This window comes from Chionomys nivalis, chromosome 6, assembly GCF_950005125.1.
Source record: "Chionomys nivalis chromosome 6, mChiNiv1.1, whole genome shotgun sequence".
Taxonomy (NCBI): Eukaryota; Metazoa; Chordata; class Mammalia; order Rodentia; family Cricetidae; genus Chionomys; species Chionomys nivalis.
The window spans coordinates 97,673,844-97,690,321 of record NC_080091.1 but is presented as its reverse complement, the minus strand read 5'-3'; positions in this window follow the sequence as shown (position 1 = coordinate 97,690,321).

Sequence of the window (16,478 nt, the reverse complement as noted above, 5' to 3'; positions counted from 1 at the left end):
GAGAGAGAGAGAGAGAGTAATGGAGATTGAATCCAGAGTGTTATGTATGCTAGGAAACTATCCTATCATTGAGCTGGACCTCTAGCTCACTCTTCCATTCTTTTAATATCTCTCTCTCTCCTCCTTCCCTACCTCCATCTCTCTCCCTCTTTCCCACTTTGTTTGTGACAGATTATCCCAGTATGGCCTGGAACTTGCTATGTAGTTCCTTTTTACCTCCATCTCTTTCTATGATCCATTTTAAATTAATTTTTAAAGTGTGATAGCTATGTGAGGATACATTTTCAATAATGTAGGTGTACAATTATCCCAGCACCATTTATTGAAAGGATTATCATAATTTTAGTATTAAATTCTTTATTTCACACTCAAAGAAGACACAGCCTTTTTATAGCATGACTCAATGTCATACTTCCCTTGATTAAAAAAAAAACTTACTTGTTCAGTTAGAATCCATGGTTTTGCAAATGAATGAGTTACATACAGTCTAAGAGACAGGACAATGTCTGAGGTATGTACTTTACTAAACCTTTTTTTAAATATGGACCTGCTGACTGATGCCATGAATTGTCACCTTTTTCTTTCATGCAGTACAGTCATAATGTTTAACACCAGAACTTGGAATTCTCAGATTCAAATCCAGGCTGCAAAACATAAACTCTAAATGATTTTTACCCAATCTCTTTGTGCTTTAATCCCCTCACCTACAAAACACAGTAGCAGCGTTCATCTGATAAGATAATTAAAAATGAGCTAACTCACATTGAGCACTTAGAAGGTTTGTCTGGCATCCAGTAAGCACGATAAATATTTGTATTAAAGTAGAACGTGTGATTATGAATCAATACGAAGATGAATTCACCCAGATAGTTAATGCTTTTGAAGGACTGTGGGTAGGGATGAGGGTTTGCTAGGGTTTGACCTCACAGCCTTACACACACTAGGGGAACGCTCTATCAGTTATTACCTCAGTTGTCTTCATATCTAGAATTTGGCAGCAGTGGTGTTGATGTGTGGCAGCTTGCCCAAACCATGTCTTCCCAAGGTGTTCAAATTAGTTTCCATATTTTTAAAATATTATTTTATGTGCATGTTTCAGCAATAATCATAAACAGGTTTGTAATAACAATAAACTCTCCCACACAGACTCTGCTAGTTGGGGGAATGGTGGGCAGACTAGAGAGAGATTGCAGGTAACTTTCCATAGTGTTGAGTGACTCCATGAGTATGTTTACACTGGAGAGGCACAGTGGGTGTAGTTAACTAACTAGGTGGATTTGTTAAGGAGTGTGTATAGTTACAAAATCATGGTTTTCTTTTCTTTATCAGTGGAGAATCCAGTTAGAAAATTACTACAATACAGTATCAATCTGATAAATTAAAAGGCATTGCATTATATTGTTTTATATATAGTACTAAATTGTTTAAAAAATATGAGTAAAAATGGGTTTCAAACAAAACTCCTGAACCTCAGACAAAGGGTGTATCAACTGGAACTATATTACATTCTATAGAATATAAAACTAAGTCAAAATAGATCAAATGCTACAGGATTGAAATAATCCATTCCATTAAAAAGCATGATCCTAGTGAGTTCTGACCAGTCTTCTGAAACCTTTACCTAAAGCTATTTGAGCAAGAGAAACTAAAAAATGATTTTATTCCAATATGAAACATTCCCCTAGAATCAAGTTGCATAAATACTATTGAGTGTATAATAATCAGATGCAAGAACTCGTAGAATTACTTAAAATGTAACAGGGAAGTGGACCTTACATCTCCTATTTGTTCCACAAAGACCCTTACAAGGGGTAATTTCAAAGCCTTGATCATTGGTTTGGACTAATGGAATGACGATTACAAGGTTTATTTTGCAGCACTAGGCCTATTTCTTAGTAACCAGACAGAGCAGAATTCTAAAGGAGCAGGGTGTTGACAAAGCCAAGTGTCTGCCGAGTGTCAGCAGACAAATGCAGCACGCGGAGAGGCACTGCACGGTACTCTGAAGGTAATGCCTCAACAAAGAGTGCAACGTCCTTTCATTCCAGTGGAGTCCAAGCATGTAGAAAAGGGGCTTGGCGTGCCTGGGTCTTCTGGTTATTTTCAAAAGAATACAAATCTAGATCTTCAGGTTAATTGCCCATCAGATCTATTAATTATTTTAAAAATACTATATCAATAAAGCATGCTAAATAATTCATGTACTTCCTATTTCTTTTTGATGGCAAATGTGTTTGTGTGTGCACGTATGTATGCATGCACATGCGTGGATGCTAATAGTTATTTGCTAGGTAACTAAAACAACAAAGAGCTTTTTCTTCAACTCATGCTATGGGAGAATATTAAAGGTTATATTGCTGTATGTATATCCTGTGGTGTGATTCTGTGGGTCTTGTGGGTCTTCTAGCCACTTAGAAACGAATGTGTGGGAAGTGAGAGTTGTTGGGAGGCAAATCAGATTAATTCTAGGCATGGCTGACATCTTACAAGGAAGAAAGGAGCTGTCTCTCTTACTCTAAACCAAACCTCTCAGGAAAGTAAAGTACAAGAGAGAAAGGCTGTTCATAGGGAAGCAGATGGGGCGCAGAGGACACTGGGCAGGAAGACTGCGCTCCGGATAGGTTCTTCATTGGTGTAAAACTCTTGTCAAAGAACTGGATTGAGAAGGTATCTCCAGAAACAATAGATCCTGAGGGTTCTGACCTAAAGGATGTTTTCTGAATTTGAACAGACTATTGGAAGGTAGTAGGATTGATGAAGGCTGATCTTAATCAGCAGAAGAACCTGACTGGCAGCATGTCTTTAAGAGCACACCTTGTCCTGGTCCCTTTCTGATGTGGGATGTCCTTCTGTATCCGTGTTGCTTTATTGGTTGATGAAGAAAGCTGTTTCGGCCTATGGCAGGGAAGAATAAAGTCAGGTGGAAAATCCAAACAAAAATATTTAGAGAGAGTAGGTGGAGTCAAGGAGACACCATGTAGCTGCTAAAGGAGACAAAAGCTGGAGAACCTTACCCAATAAATCCACAGCCTTGTAGCAATACACAAATTAGTAGAAATGGGTTAATTTAAGATGTAAGAGTTAACTAAAAATATGCCTAAGCTATTGGCCAAACAGTGTTGTAATTAATATAGTTTCTGTGTGATTATTCTGGTCTGGGCTGCCAAGAACTGACAAGCAGCCTCTGCCTATACCTTCCTGTCTTTGTTTTGTTCCTTGGCTGCCATGAGCTGAGCAACTGTGACCCACTGTGCCCTCTGTCCCTGTTCTGCTAGACTGAAAACATGGAAACCTTCAGCAAAATAAATCCTTGCTCCCCCTAGTTGCTTTTCTCCTGTATTTGGTCCAGTGAGAAAGCTAATACAGTTATTTCAAGCTGGGGAAGGAAACAGTTCTGCTAAGGACATCTAAAGGGGGCACACGTTGCCACTGTTACACGGCAGGAGGACTATGGGCATAAAAAACTGTATTGTTAGAAGTTCTCAGAGCATTTTCCCTGATACATACTATGATGGAGGGAAAGGAACCATGGGCCAAGGCTGCTCCCTCATCTGGGAAAAGGTTTTCAGCAAAGACCCTTGCAGCATGATTCATTGGAAGGAGCATGTTCCTCCTGCATGGCACAGACTTTAACACAGATTTAAGATGTTGCATCAAATTAAAGAGGATCTCAAAAATAATTTTACTTCTTTCTTATATTTCTTTTGAATTATAGAAATTATTATTAGTATAGTGTTTAGTTATTTTTCCCACAGTAAATAGTTCCATTTGTTTACCCTATTCAAAGAACTTAACTCAATGCAGCTTGATAGGGTGGAATATTTACAGAGGCGTGGGAAGGATTAATGATGATAACAAAGAATGTCAAAATTAATACTGAAAATAAATATTGATGCCAAGTGTGGGAACTACACTGACACATAGGTCACAAGATCAAGAAGAGAGGTATCATGTCATTGGAACTAGGTGCAAGCACTATGGGCAGAGTGCCCCCCCTCCAAGCTCATAGACATCTCCATGACTATGGGCAGAGTGGCCCCTGAAAACACAAAGACATCTCCATGACTAATCAGGAGGAAGGGAGCTGGTCCAAAACCTGCCTTCTTTCTTCCTGCACTGTATTTATTTCTGGAGCTCCATGTGGCCAAACTCAAAGAGAAGCCAGAGGGCAAGCAATTCTAGGCTGTCCGCCTAGAAGGATGTCATCATGGGTACCAAGCAGAGTGGGCAAAGATGGAGAATGAATGCTGCCGGGATCCCACACAGGACTCGCTCTCGGTTCTGTTCATGCTGTTTTTTTCTTTTGCTTTCTTTTATGTCAGGAAATGAACCAAGGACCTCACATATACTAAGCATATGCTTTACTATGAAGATATATCCCAGTCCTAAAATGTCTCTTAAAATGAGAAATCACTAATAATTCACTGGAATGTAGAAAGAATGGGAAAATCTTTTAGAAAAATAATGAATAAAGATAACGAACCAGGCAAATTTACAGGAGACTATAAGAACAGTAATACAAAAGTAAAGTTACCTTCTAACCTCTTCAGTTATTTGAGAGAGGTTGCATAGGTGACAAAGGACTTATTCAGTGACTATAATTCCGTCAGATTTTACAAAGAACCTCATAATATCTCCTTGCAGCCTATGAAAATTACTTAATTCTAGCCAGGTGTGGTGGCCCGGCCCTCTATTCCTAGCATTTGGGAGGCTGATGGGGTGGGGAGGCATAGTTCAAGGCCAGCCTGTACTACACAGTGAAACCCCGTCTCAAGTGGTGGAAAGCAAACAGCAGTTTCATTCTCGTGCAGCGCGAGGTAAGGTAAACAATCAACAGCTGTGGAGGACTTGATGAAGTTGGACATGGCAGGAAAGGGTCCCATGGTTAATTCAGCTAATAGTTAAGATACAGGGAACAACCTGTTGTTTTAATTCCTGACCTACGATGCAAGCCTTTTATAAAAAGCTTCAATGAGACAAACTGCTTGTCCCAATAGAAGAAAACTTAGGGAACTGAGACAGTGGATAAAGCCTGCCGGTGTCATCATGGCTGTAATCACCACGCCTACTTATGTTACGGGAAGGCTATCTCCATACGGCTGCTGTTTTCTTTTCTTTTTTTTTTTTTTTTTTTGGTTTTTCGAGACAGGGTTTCTCTGTGGCTTTGGAGCCTGTCCTGGAACTAGCTCTGTAGACCAGGCTGGTCTCGAGCTCACAGAGATCCACCTGCCTCTGCCTCCCAAGTGCTGGGATTAAACGGCTACTGTTTTCTAAGCTGTTTCTCTGCCTTTGTGACCCACCAGTGATTATTGGTTCCATTCCACATGTTCAAAGGCTCTTGATGCATATGCCAAGGGAGTACACGCCATATTCTTTTTTTTTTTTTTTTTTTTTGGTTTTTCGAGACAGGGTTTCTTTGTGGCTTTGGAGCCTGTCCTGGAACTCCCTTTGTAGACCAGGCTGGCCTCGAACTCACAGAGATCCACCTGCCTCTGCCTCCCGAGTGCTGGGATTAAAGGCGTGCGCCACCACCGCCCGGCTACACACCATATTCTTAAACAGAGCTGGGACGGCATGCCATCAGTCTTTTTCCTTTCTCTGAGGCATGCATCTTGTTGCCTCCTCTAAAGGGAAGAACCAGAGTCATGGAGACTATCAGTGTTCTAAGTGTATCTCACGCTGCAGAGACATCTTGCATTCAGGGATTTATGTCCTGCCTTTTTCATTACCTTGGTTCCCACAAATAAGTCTTGTGCTCATAGCCCCTCTAAAAGTCCAATAAAGTGATTCTTTTACATATTTTTTATATTTATTTATTTATTTATTATGTATACAGTGCAGCCCAGAAAAGGGTACCAAATCTCATTACAGATGGCTGTGAGCCACCATATGGTTGCTGGGAATTGAACTCAGGACCTTTGGAAGAGCAGGCAAAGTTCTTAACCACTGAGCCATCTCTCCAGCCCCTTTTACATATATTTTTATTGTTTCTTCTTCCTGAGAAGGCACTGGGCACAGCAGAGCCCTGAGCTACACACTCAGAATCACCACTCCTCTTTTGCTGGTCCTATGCCTTTAAAATGCTCTCACTCACCTCAGGGTGAATTATGTCTCATCAGAGCCATGCAAAGGTCCCTGGAAAATGTTAGGATGTCCTTTGTTTGGCTAGTGTGTGTCCGATCCTCAGGCTGTCCCGAGTCTCAGGGGGTAAGGCTTATACTTAACGAAGCACTTCTTTTATACAGTCACTATTTCCTGAGTCCATTGTGTGTGCTATTTACACAGTGAGTTATGGCTGAAAAACTCCCCATGCTCATTATGAACCCTGAAGGCATTGGGCCTTTATCTGTGGCAGAGCTTTGAGCATCAGGGTCTCTTATTCTCTCTAGTCTTCTGTAGCTAATTTTCTAGTGTATTTTCAGGGAAGCAATGTATTTGGGTATTTTCTTAAAGAATCACGTGCTATGATCCTATAACGGCACAAACTAAAAAGTTATGTAGCGTATGGCTTAGATTGCGATGAAAGTTTTTACAGAAATTGTGATTATTCTACTTAAATATCTGCTGTGGTCATGATTATTTTCTTTTGGCTTTTAGATAATATTTTTCTAAATAGAACCTACTTTTTCTGATGCCTTAGGATGTTAAACACTTCCTATTCTTGGCCATTTGTGTATCTTTTTGGACTTTTCTTCGCTAGAGGATAGGGTTTGGTCATCTCTTCTAGAGAAGCTGGAAAAATATTTTTTCTTCAAAATTATTGTATATGTATGAATATTTTGCCTGTGTTTGTGTCTGTGTTCCACAGACACATGCAGCAAATGCAGAGACCAAAAGAGGGAATTAGAGTTAAAGACAGTTATTAGCTACCCTGTGAGTGATGAGAATTAAACCTGGATCCTCTGGAAGAGCAGTTAGTGTTCTTAACCACTGAGCCATCTCTCCGGCTCTGAGAAATGGATCTCCTATTTATACATTGAAAATAAACTTTTAACAAGTATACGAAGTCATTCACAATAGTCACTGAATTTTGAGAAACCACAGTGGAAAAGTGTGTGTTCCAAAAATATTGCCATTTCTGTTTTCTGAGGGAGAAACCGAGGCTCTAGGTAAAGGCACATATTTTTAGTTGGTCATGCTAGGAAAGTTTAGCTTGACCTCCTGACTCCTTGATTATTGAGCACACTACCTTCATAGTGTGTTTTCTCCTTGTGATTGATCATTTGTCCAACTTAACCAGTCTTAGAATCTCCTAGGAGACACACCTCTGAGCATTTCTGGAAGGAGTTTCCAGAAAAATGATCTGCTTTGATTGTCAATATAAGCATACTGCAGACTGGGGTCCCAGACTAGACTAGATAAAAATGTGGGAAAAGGGGAAAGTCAGCTGAGCAGTACCACCCTCCTTTCTGCTTTCTCGTTGGCACCACAGACCAAATTGCTGCACTGGAGTTTCTTCTGTGATGGTGGGCTGTGTCCCTCTGAACTGTGAGCCAGAGTGAACCCTTCCTCCCTTGAGTTGCTTCTGGTCAGGTGTTTTGGTCATTGCAATGAGGAAACTAATCACTGGGCTCTCTTTCCATTGCGGTCTACAATCTCGGTTTCTACAATCTCTGTCACTATCACTTGGCAACCCTTGCGTTCTACAAACCCTGTCTCTATCACTCAGCAACCATTGTTTTCTACAATCCCTGTCTCTATCACTCAGCAACCATTGCATTCTACAGTCCCTGTCTCTATCATTCAGTAACCGTTGTTTTCTACAGTCCCTGTTTCTATCACTCAGCAACCATTGCGTGTTTGTCAGATTCTTTGTCACTGTGATAAACACCTAAGATAACAATTTCAGGTAAGAAGGTTTGCTTTGGCTCACAGTTTCAGAAGCTGAAGTCAATGTATGGGTTGGCCTCACATTTCTAGATCAGGAGTGAGACAGAATATCATGAAAAAGGTGTGGTGAAGTGGAGATGCTTATTTCATAGCTGAGGGAAGTCAGGGCAGGATTAATTCCAAAGCAGGAAGCTGGAGAAAGGAACGGAAGCAGAGACCACAGAGGAATCCTGCTTTTTGGCTTGGTCCCCATGACTTGCCCAGCCTGCATTTTTATACAACCTAGGACCACTTGCCCACTGTGGGCAGGCATCACATGTCTGCGATCCCAGCACTTGGGAACTGGAGTCAGGAAGTTGAAAAGCTCAAGGCCAGCCTGAGCAACATAGCCAGACTCTGTCATTAGAAGAGTTTCCCTAAAACACCTAGGACTAATTTCTAAAACAGTAAAGAGAGAGATGCCTAGAGACAGGGGAAAGATCTCATTAACTTCTAAGGCTGGGTTTTGGAGAGGTTCTCAGTCTTGAGCTGACCTAATAATCTTAGGGAAAGGCCAGGTCTAGAGGGAGTGTAACAACAAAACGCTAAGTTTACAAAAGAACAAAGCCACGGAGAACAAAAGGGGGGAGGAGAGTCACATCCTTCCAGTGGCTTACTGCCACCCCTGAGTTCCCCCACACTGTGGTCAAAACAAGAAGTCCTTCCGAGAATTGCTTTGTTGGTGGTGTGACTTTTGTCATGTGTAAAGCTTTTCAAAATGCAGCTGTCCATATTTTAGATAAATATTTCAAGCATTTTTTTTACCCCTTCATGTGTTCGAAATAAGTAGTTAACCTTAATTAGTGTTTCGTTGTGGTGCTTGTGGCTTAACACACTTTGAAGATCAAGAAATACTGCTTGTGTGTTTGTACCTTGCTTGCCTTCTCCCACACGCTCTGATGTTATCTGGTCATTCTCTTTTTTAAAATATCAGCAAGAAAAATATCGACTCATGGGCAGAAGCACCAGAGTTTGGGGTTAGCAGTGAAGTTGAGAAGGAAAGTTCAAAGGTCAGATACACTGACTCTGATTCAGGGTCTGCTACCAACTTATGTAGCCGGACTTTGTTTGGACCGCCAGCTCCCAAATAAGGTCATGGAGACTTTTTTTTATTAAGAATTAAAGCTTGGCCAGAGCGTGGGCTTGTTGACAACTAGCTCTTTTAACTTAAAATAACCCATTTATTATCTATATTCTGCTACATGGCTTGTTACCTCTCCTCCATACTGTACATCTGACTTCCTCTGCACCTCGATGGTGAATATCCACCTCAAATTCTTTCCCAAAGTTCCTATCTCTCTCTGGAAGTCCCACGTACTCTCTCCTGCCTAGCTATTGGTGTCGTTCAGCTCTTTATTAAATTAACTAGGAGGTACCTTGGCAGAGACATATTTTCACAGTGTACAAAAAGATTATCCCACAAGTTGGTGGTCGTGGGGCTGTCATTTCTTCCTCTGTGAAAGGGGACTTACCATAATACGTATAGTACTTAGCACAGTGACCCCATGTGACATATATAGATATGATATATATATGATAGCACTTAAGGATGCAAGTCTGGAGCCAGTCATCATAGAGACTCAAATCCTAACTTAACTAGCTAGACCAGTTACTTAACTTCTCAATGACTCTTGCCCTTCATCTGTAAAATGAGAATAATTACAGTGCCCATCCCAGAAGCAGTTGTGAGGATCTAAGGAGTTAAACTATGTAAACCCTTTGGAAATGTGGCTTCCATGCAGTAAGTATTCAATAAGGTCCAGCTATCACAATGGTTATTAGTATTTAAAAATTGTGCTGGTCCATAAAATCGGCACAGATGAGCATTTGGAATGCAGTCTTGTGCTTCAAGTGAAAATCACATGCTGAATTTCGATTACTTAATCGAAACAGAATGAAAAGTATCTCAATTTTTGGTTGAATACATGTTGAATTTATGGACATTTTTATGTAAATAGGTTATTAAGATCAGTTTTCTGCTTTTACATGTGTTTACATGGGTGTGTACGCACGCCTGCTTGCATTTCATGGTGCATGCTGTGGTGTGGGCATACCATGATGAATGTTGCCCTGGTGCACACGGCAGGTCAGACAACAACTTTTAGAAGTCGGTTTTCTCCTTCCATGATTTGAGTTCCGGGATCAAATATGTGTTGGTAGTGCTAGTTTAGAATATAGAAAGAATAAATAAAAAGTTCATCAGAAAGTTTACGCTTGATTTAATCTAAAATTCAAGATACCTGTGGTATCTTCTTGGTTTTGTATTTTTGTTTGTTTGGTTGGTTTTGGTTTTTTGAGACTGGGTTTCCTCTGTGTTACAAACCTACCTGTCCTGGAACTAGCTCTGTAAACCAGACTGGCCTCAAACTCCCAGAAATCCTCCTGCCCTTGCCTCCCAAGTGCTGGGATCAAAGGTGTGAGCCACCACCACCACCCAGCTGTGATATGTTTTTATCATAAATGATGAAAGGCTGAAGAAAAACAAGATAATTGCAAAGTAGTAAGTGAAGCCATTAGAACTGCAGAATAAATTAATTCAATTTTAGATTGCAGCAATGTTTCCTGATCAATGTTACTGCCATGGGGTGTTTTGTTCAGTTTGTGACTACATTTTAAGGAACCATAGGCAAACTAGAGTCCTTGGTAAAGAAGGTTGTAGGAAAGTGAGTTTCTTGCTGCCACTCAACAGGAAGGAGAAACTGGGTAATCAGGGTTAGGAGCATGTCATGGTTTGAAAACAAATGGCCCTCATAGGAAGGGGCACTATTAGATGTGGCCTTGCTGGAGGAGGTGTGACCTTGTTGGAGGAAGTGTGTCACTGTGAGGCAAGCTTCGAGGTCTCCTGTGCTCAAGCTGTGCCCAGTGTCACAGTTGCTTCTGCTGCCTGGGAATCAAGATGTAGAACTCCCAGCCACTTCTCCAGCACCACGGGTCTGCCTGCATGCCACCATGTTCCCTGCCATGGTGATAATGGACTAAACCTCTGAAACTGTAAGCGAGACACCCACTTCAATGTTTCCCTTTATAAGAATTGCCATGGACATGGCGTCTCTTCACAGCAAACCCAAACTAAGACAGAACATATTCAGCCAAGTGAAAGGAGCACATAAGGGGTGGGGCACATAGATGGCCTCACATTCCAGAAAGTTCCCCACAGGAAAATGGAACTGACCAAAAAGATTCCAACAGGTATAAGTTACAGAGAGCTTTTGAATTGAATATGCACAAGAACCTCTAACAATTAGAATTCACTACAAATGTAGCAAACTCCTTCACAGAATAGTTAAGACTTTTTCACCAGCATTAATCTGAGAATTACAGTGAATGAGGTAGCTGGAATATGTCCAAACGCTTTTCAAATTCTGAGATTTGGTAAGGATTTGTTACTAAATCTGGACTAGAGCTGTCAATCCACACATCAGGACTAGAACAATGAGGTTCCTACAGGCTTTTTCTGGGAATGTGGCTTTTTACCCTTTTTTTCTTTATTCTTAGGAAAGGTTTTACTCTGCAGCTCAGGCTGGCCTAAGATTTCCTGCATAGCCAAGAAGGACCACCTTCTTGCCTCCACCACCCAAATGCTAGGGTTACAGGCTGCGCCTCCATACCCAGTGGGATCCCAGTGGGTTTCCTACGTTTTTATTTTAAAAAAATACAGAAATTCACATAAACTATTTTGAGGGGATAAAGAATTATCCTAGAAGCACATATGGCAGACAAAGGAGCTCACAAGAACATTGATACAGTGGCTAACAGACACCACAATAGAACTGAGGTGGCAGTGGCACTGTTGGTAGACACTGTAATAGAACTGAGGGGCATGGCTGATAGATGCTGCGATAGAATCGAGGCAGCGGTGGTGCCGCAGATAGACACCACAACAGAACTCAGGCAGCGGTGGTGCCGCAGATAGACACCACAACAGAACTCAGGCAGCGGTGGTTATCTTCCTCTCCAAGGCCCCGGCTCTCTTCCCGCCTCCCATTATCACTGGTTTTTCTCACCATCCCCACACCATTTCTATTCTCGCAACTGAGTGATTCAGGCATCGCCTCCCTTACCATTTCTGTTCCCCCGACAGCTTTACTCTGTCTTTCAAAACTTCCCTTGCTCTGAGTCGACTCTGTGACTTTGTCAGCTTAAATCTTTCCACCTACAAAGTTCAGTCCTTCATTTTTCCAATCCCAGTTTTATTAGAAGGGTGATTGGCTCAGGAGTCTTGTCATTGTTGCTTGTTTTCTTCAAGTCAAATTAAGATCAAGCACAGACAGACATTCCTTATGTCAAGTGGTATTTTGTTTTCTGTTCCCAGAGGAGAATACCCGTGGCTGTGTGACTTATAAAGAGTGTAGGCTTTATCTGACTTGGTTCTGGACAAGACTAGGAAGTTCAAGAACATGAACATGACATCAGCTTGGTTTCTGGTGTAGGCCTCATGAAGGAAAAGGGAAGAGGAGGCACATGTGAGAGAGAAAAAGGCTAAACCCCTGACGTGTTTAACCCACCCCAGAAGGAAAACCTTAACCCACTCACCAGGGCTCTCCCTCTTGAATGTCTAAACACTTTCACTAGGTTCTACCTCCCAACATTGTGACATTGAAATATTAAGCCTCAACATGAGTTTTGGTGGTGCTAACCCAAGTTTCAAATAACTGACCCTGTAAAGTTATATCTAAGTGAGAGGGGACGTTCAGATGTGGGTGGGACCGGAAGCTGCTGGTATTGTCTACTATCTCCACTGAAGATGAAAACCATGGTGTCCAGTCTCAGAAATGCAGGCATCCACTTACTCTTGTTTCTTGTTGGAGAGAGAGCATCTATGCAAAACAATATGGTTTAGAACTAGTGATGATTACGTAGATCTTTGTCCTAGAATTTGGGAGGCTGAGGCAGGAGTATTTCTTCAACATGGAGATCAGCTTGTTCAGGGTTCTGAAACCCTTTCTCAGAAAAAATAAGAACAGAGAAGCAAATAAACCCCCAAGAAATGGAGATTTTGTTGTTTGGTGTGTTCTGGGAACTTTTATATTTAAAGTACAATCCATGGACCAGTCACATTGTTGGTTCCTAGAAATCAGTATCTCCAGTCCTGTTCAAGATTTATCAAACAGTAACCTACATTTTAGTCAGATTTCCCAGTGACTTGTATTCATAAATTTTAAGAAGTGTGGGTCAAAAAAGAATTGGTTTGGTTTAGATGTCTTTAGAAGCTTTTTAATAGGAAACTTCCAGTAGTGTATCACAGTCGTATAAGAACCAAGTTTTAAATTATTAAGGGTTTGGTGAGCTGGTTGACTTTAAGGTTAACAGCTTGAAACGAATTGTCATGAGAGAATTTACAGCATGGAAATGTGCAGGTGCTACACATTCATTTCTTTTGTGCTGTAGAACAGGTCATCAAGGTGTCCTTAGTGTACCGCGCTGCTCAGTTCTGAATCTCCCAATTCAATCTGTAATTAAACTAGTCTCCTAAGGGGACGGAGAAGTCCATGCATATGAGGAACAAGATAATATAAATTTTAATCTGTCATTCACAGAACTTTCAATCTTTACACTGAGATACCACCATTCTGGGTAGTAAAATTTTAACTGTAACCTGATTCTGAAATGACCACAGGTGGGAAGGGAACATAAGCATTGGTAATAAAGTCAAGATAGGCAGGCAAACATTAGAAACTGTGCCTATTGGCAACAGATTTTTTTTTTTTTTTGGTTGCTGAAACATAGATATTTTTGTGTGTAGTTAGAGCCAATAAAAGTGAGTAGATTCTGGTCTCTGATGCAATTGTAACTGGGAGGAATTTATATTTTTATAAATTATATTCAGAACAATTATCCTCTCTATCCCAAGTTAATGTTAAGTATGTGTGCAAATGCTTCCAGTTGCTCAGGGAGTTTTTCTATGTGTGGTCCCAAGGTCACTATAGCAGCGTCACCCCAGAGCCTATAGTAAATGTAAACTCCCAGGTTCCTACTCCAGACCTAATGGATCATAGGCATGGAAAACCACCGATCTGAGTTCGAGAAGGCCTTCCAAGTAATTCTTACACATTAGTGACATAGAAGCATCTTAGATTTCCTTATTTCTGTATGATGAAAGCTTCTCTTTTTCAACTCTAACCTCAAACAGGAAGTGACTTTTCTTGAAGTACAAATTTCCAGATCAAGTGGGAAATGCTTGAAGAAGTCTGAGAACCCAGATCAAAACAACTACAGGCCTAAGCACATATTTCAATATTTTCCTCCCTAGGGAAGCTAGCCAAGCAGGGAGGTTGCTGGCATTTTGCCAAGACTCCTGGTGTGGCTAAACCTTCCTAGAAGCCAACTGGCAAAGCTTGCATTTTAAGATGAGCCACATAGACAAGTGACTTTGCAAATACTAATAAAAGCATTATCCTAGCGCGTGTGGGGACAAGCATGCTGTGGTTGGTGTTGATGAGCAGATGCTTCGTTTTGCCTTTCTGGTTAAGAACTTTATCTGGTTCTTTAACAGTGACGTTCAGTGTTCACTGAGGGTTGACTTTGGGACAGATACTATAGTTAGGTCCTCTGAAAATTATCTCATTGTTAGTCCCATGTCAAAATAAGGAAGTGGGGGCCCGAGGGGTTATAGCTGCTTGCTCTATATCCTGCACATGCTGATGGTGATCCTGCTATTCAAAGGCAGGAAGTTTGCCTCCAGAATATTTCCTTAACCAAAACACCTCTCTTCAGTAGGGAGAGACTCATATGGAGCAAATGTTCAGAGTTTCGGTGTATGCTAGCTTTTCCTCACTGTACCAGAATACTAGCAGAAATATCTTAAAACATGAAGGATTTAGTTTGACTCATAACTTTTCAGGATTCAGCCCATTATGGCTGGGGAGGACAGCAGAGCAGCTCATGCCACGACCAGAAGGAAGCAGAAAGAAGAAGCCTTTCTCTCATTTCCCCCTCATTCCACCAGAGCTCACAGCCCACGGAACAGTGCTGCTCACATTCAGGATGTGCTTTTCCCATTGATTAATTCTCTCTAGAAATATCTTCATAGAAAGACACCGAGGTATGTCTCAATCTCCCAGGTAATTCTAAATTCAGTGAGGATGAAGTCATTATCATTATAATGGTGTGCCCATTTCTGAGTATGGCTTTTAATTAAGTTATTTTATAGTTTTTAAAAAGTCTTAAGCTAGTGGACATCATCTATCTATCATCTATCATCTATCTATTTATCATCTATTTATCTATCTGTCATCTATCATCTATTTGCAAATATATGAACTCTGGATCCTACTTGATTAATGCCATCAAGGAAGGCAATCAGGCACATTGAACTTATAAAGGATACTGTTTTAATAATAATATTACTGTAAACATGTTAATATTATTGTGAGTTTTGACTGGATGGTTATGTTCTCATGGTAGGCGTTTTCAGGTGAGGGGCAACTGATTCTAGCTGTGGAGATAAGATATGAATTGAAGAACCCTCAGTAGGTGAACTTATATATGTATCTTTAGATTCAGTTATCTTTTTCAGTATCAGGGGATGACTGCAAGTTTCCCCCTCCCTGATCTATGTGTGGAAAAAAAAAAGAACATAGAAGGAAAAGAGGGCAAGCGGGAAGAAAACTAATAAAAGTAGATTTAAGTTTTTCTAGTGTTTTTCTCTTTTCTTCTATTTCTTTCTTTTTTCTTTTTCTTTATTTTATTTTATTTTTTACAGTCACAGCTTATTGTAGAGCTTTTGAAGTAGCTGCTTAGGTGTTAAGAGTAATGGACAATAGGTAAGAATCTCATTCTTCATTTAGATAGCCACTAAATATAAATATAAAATAAAGCATCTGGGAATTCCAGGTTTGATCTAGTCTATCTTCTGTAGGTAGCTTCATGAAACCAAGCTACGTTTTGCAGGCTTGACATTCCTACCAAGTCACTAATTCATGTATTCATTGGTTCATTCAACAAACACTTACTGTAGACCTCCATTCCTGCCTGAAGCGGTGTGTGGTATGTGCTGAGTGTTGGAAATGAATGACAGGATTGCTGTCCACAAAGGGCTCAAACTGGTGGGAAAGTCAGATACATTGTGATGGCTGCATAACTCTGAATCTTCTAAAACCCATCGAATTGTACAATTAGGTTGGTAAGTTGTATTGTATATAAAATAGGTCTCAGAATTGTTTCAAATAAACAAATACAACTCCTGTTTATTATTCAAAACCAGGAAGAAATGCCCATATCTCAGTCCTGGAAGTGTGGAAGGAGACTGCCAACGATGAGTGAAGTCTGAACTGAAATCTTAAGGAAAAAAAATTTACTGATAATGTGGTACTTGATAATTCAAGCAGAAGTCACAGAGGAACAACATCACAGAAGTGAGAAGTGTGTGGTTTCTCTCCCTCCTCTCCTTCTTCTTCTCTATCTCGCTCTCTTTCTCTCCTTCCCTTCCTTCCTCTCTCAGTGTGTGTGTGTGTGTGTGTGTGTGTACACATGCACATGCGCTTTAGGAGAGGTGTTGACTGAGGAGGTGGGCAGAGGTCATAAGTGAGCATTTGGGAATGGCCAATCACTGGAGGGGTTTAAGGAGTAATTGATTTACTTCGTGATTAAACTTGTTTTAGAGAAACCAC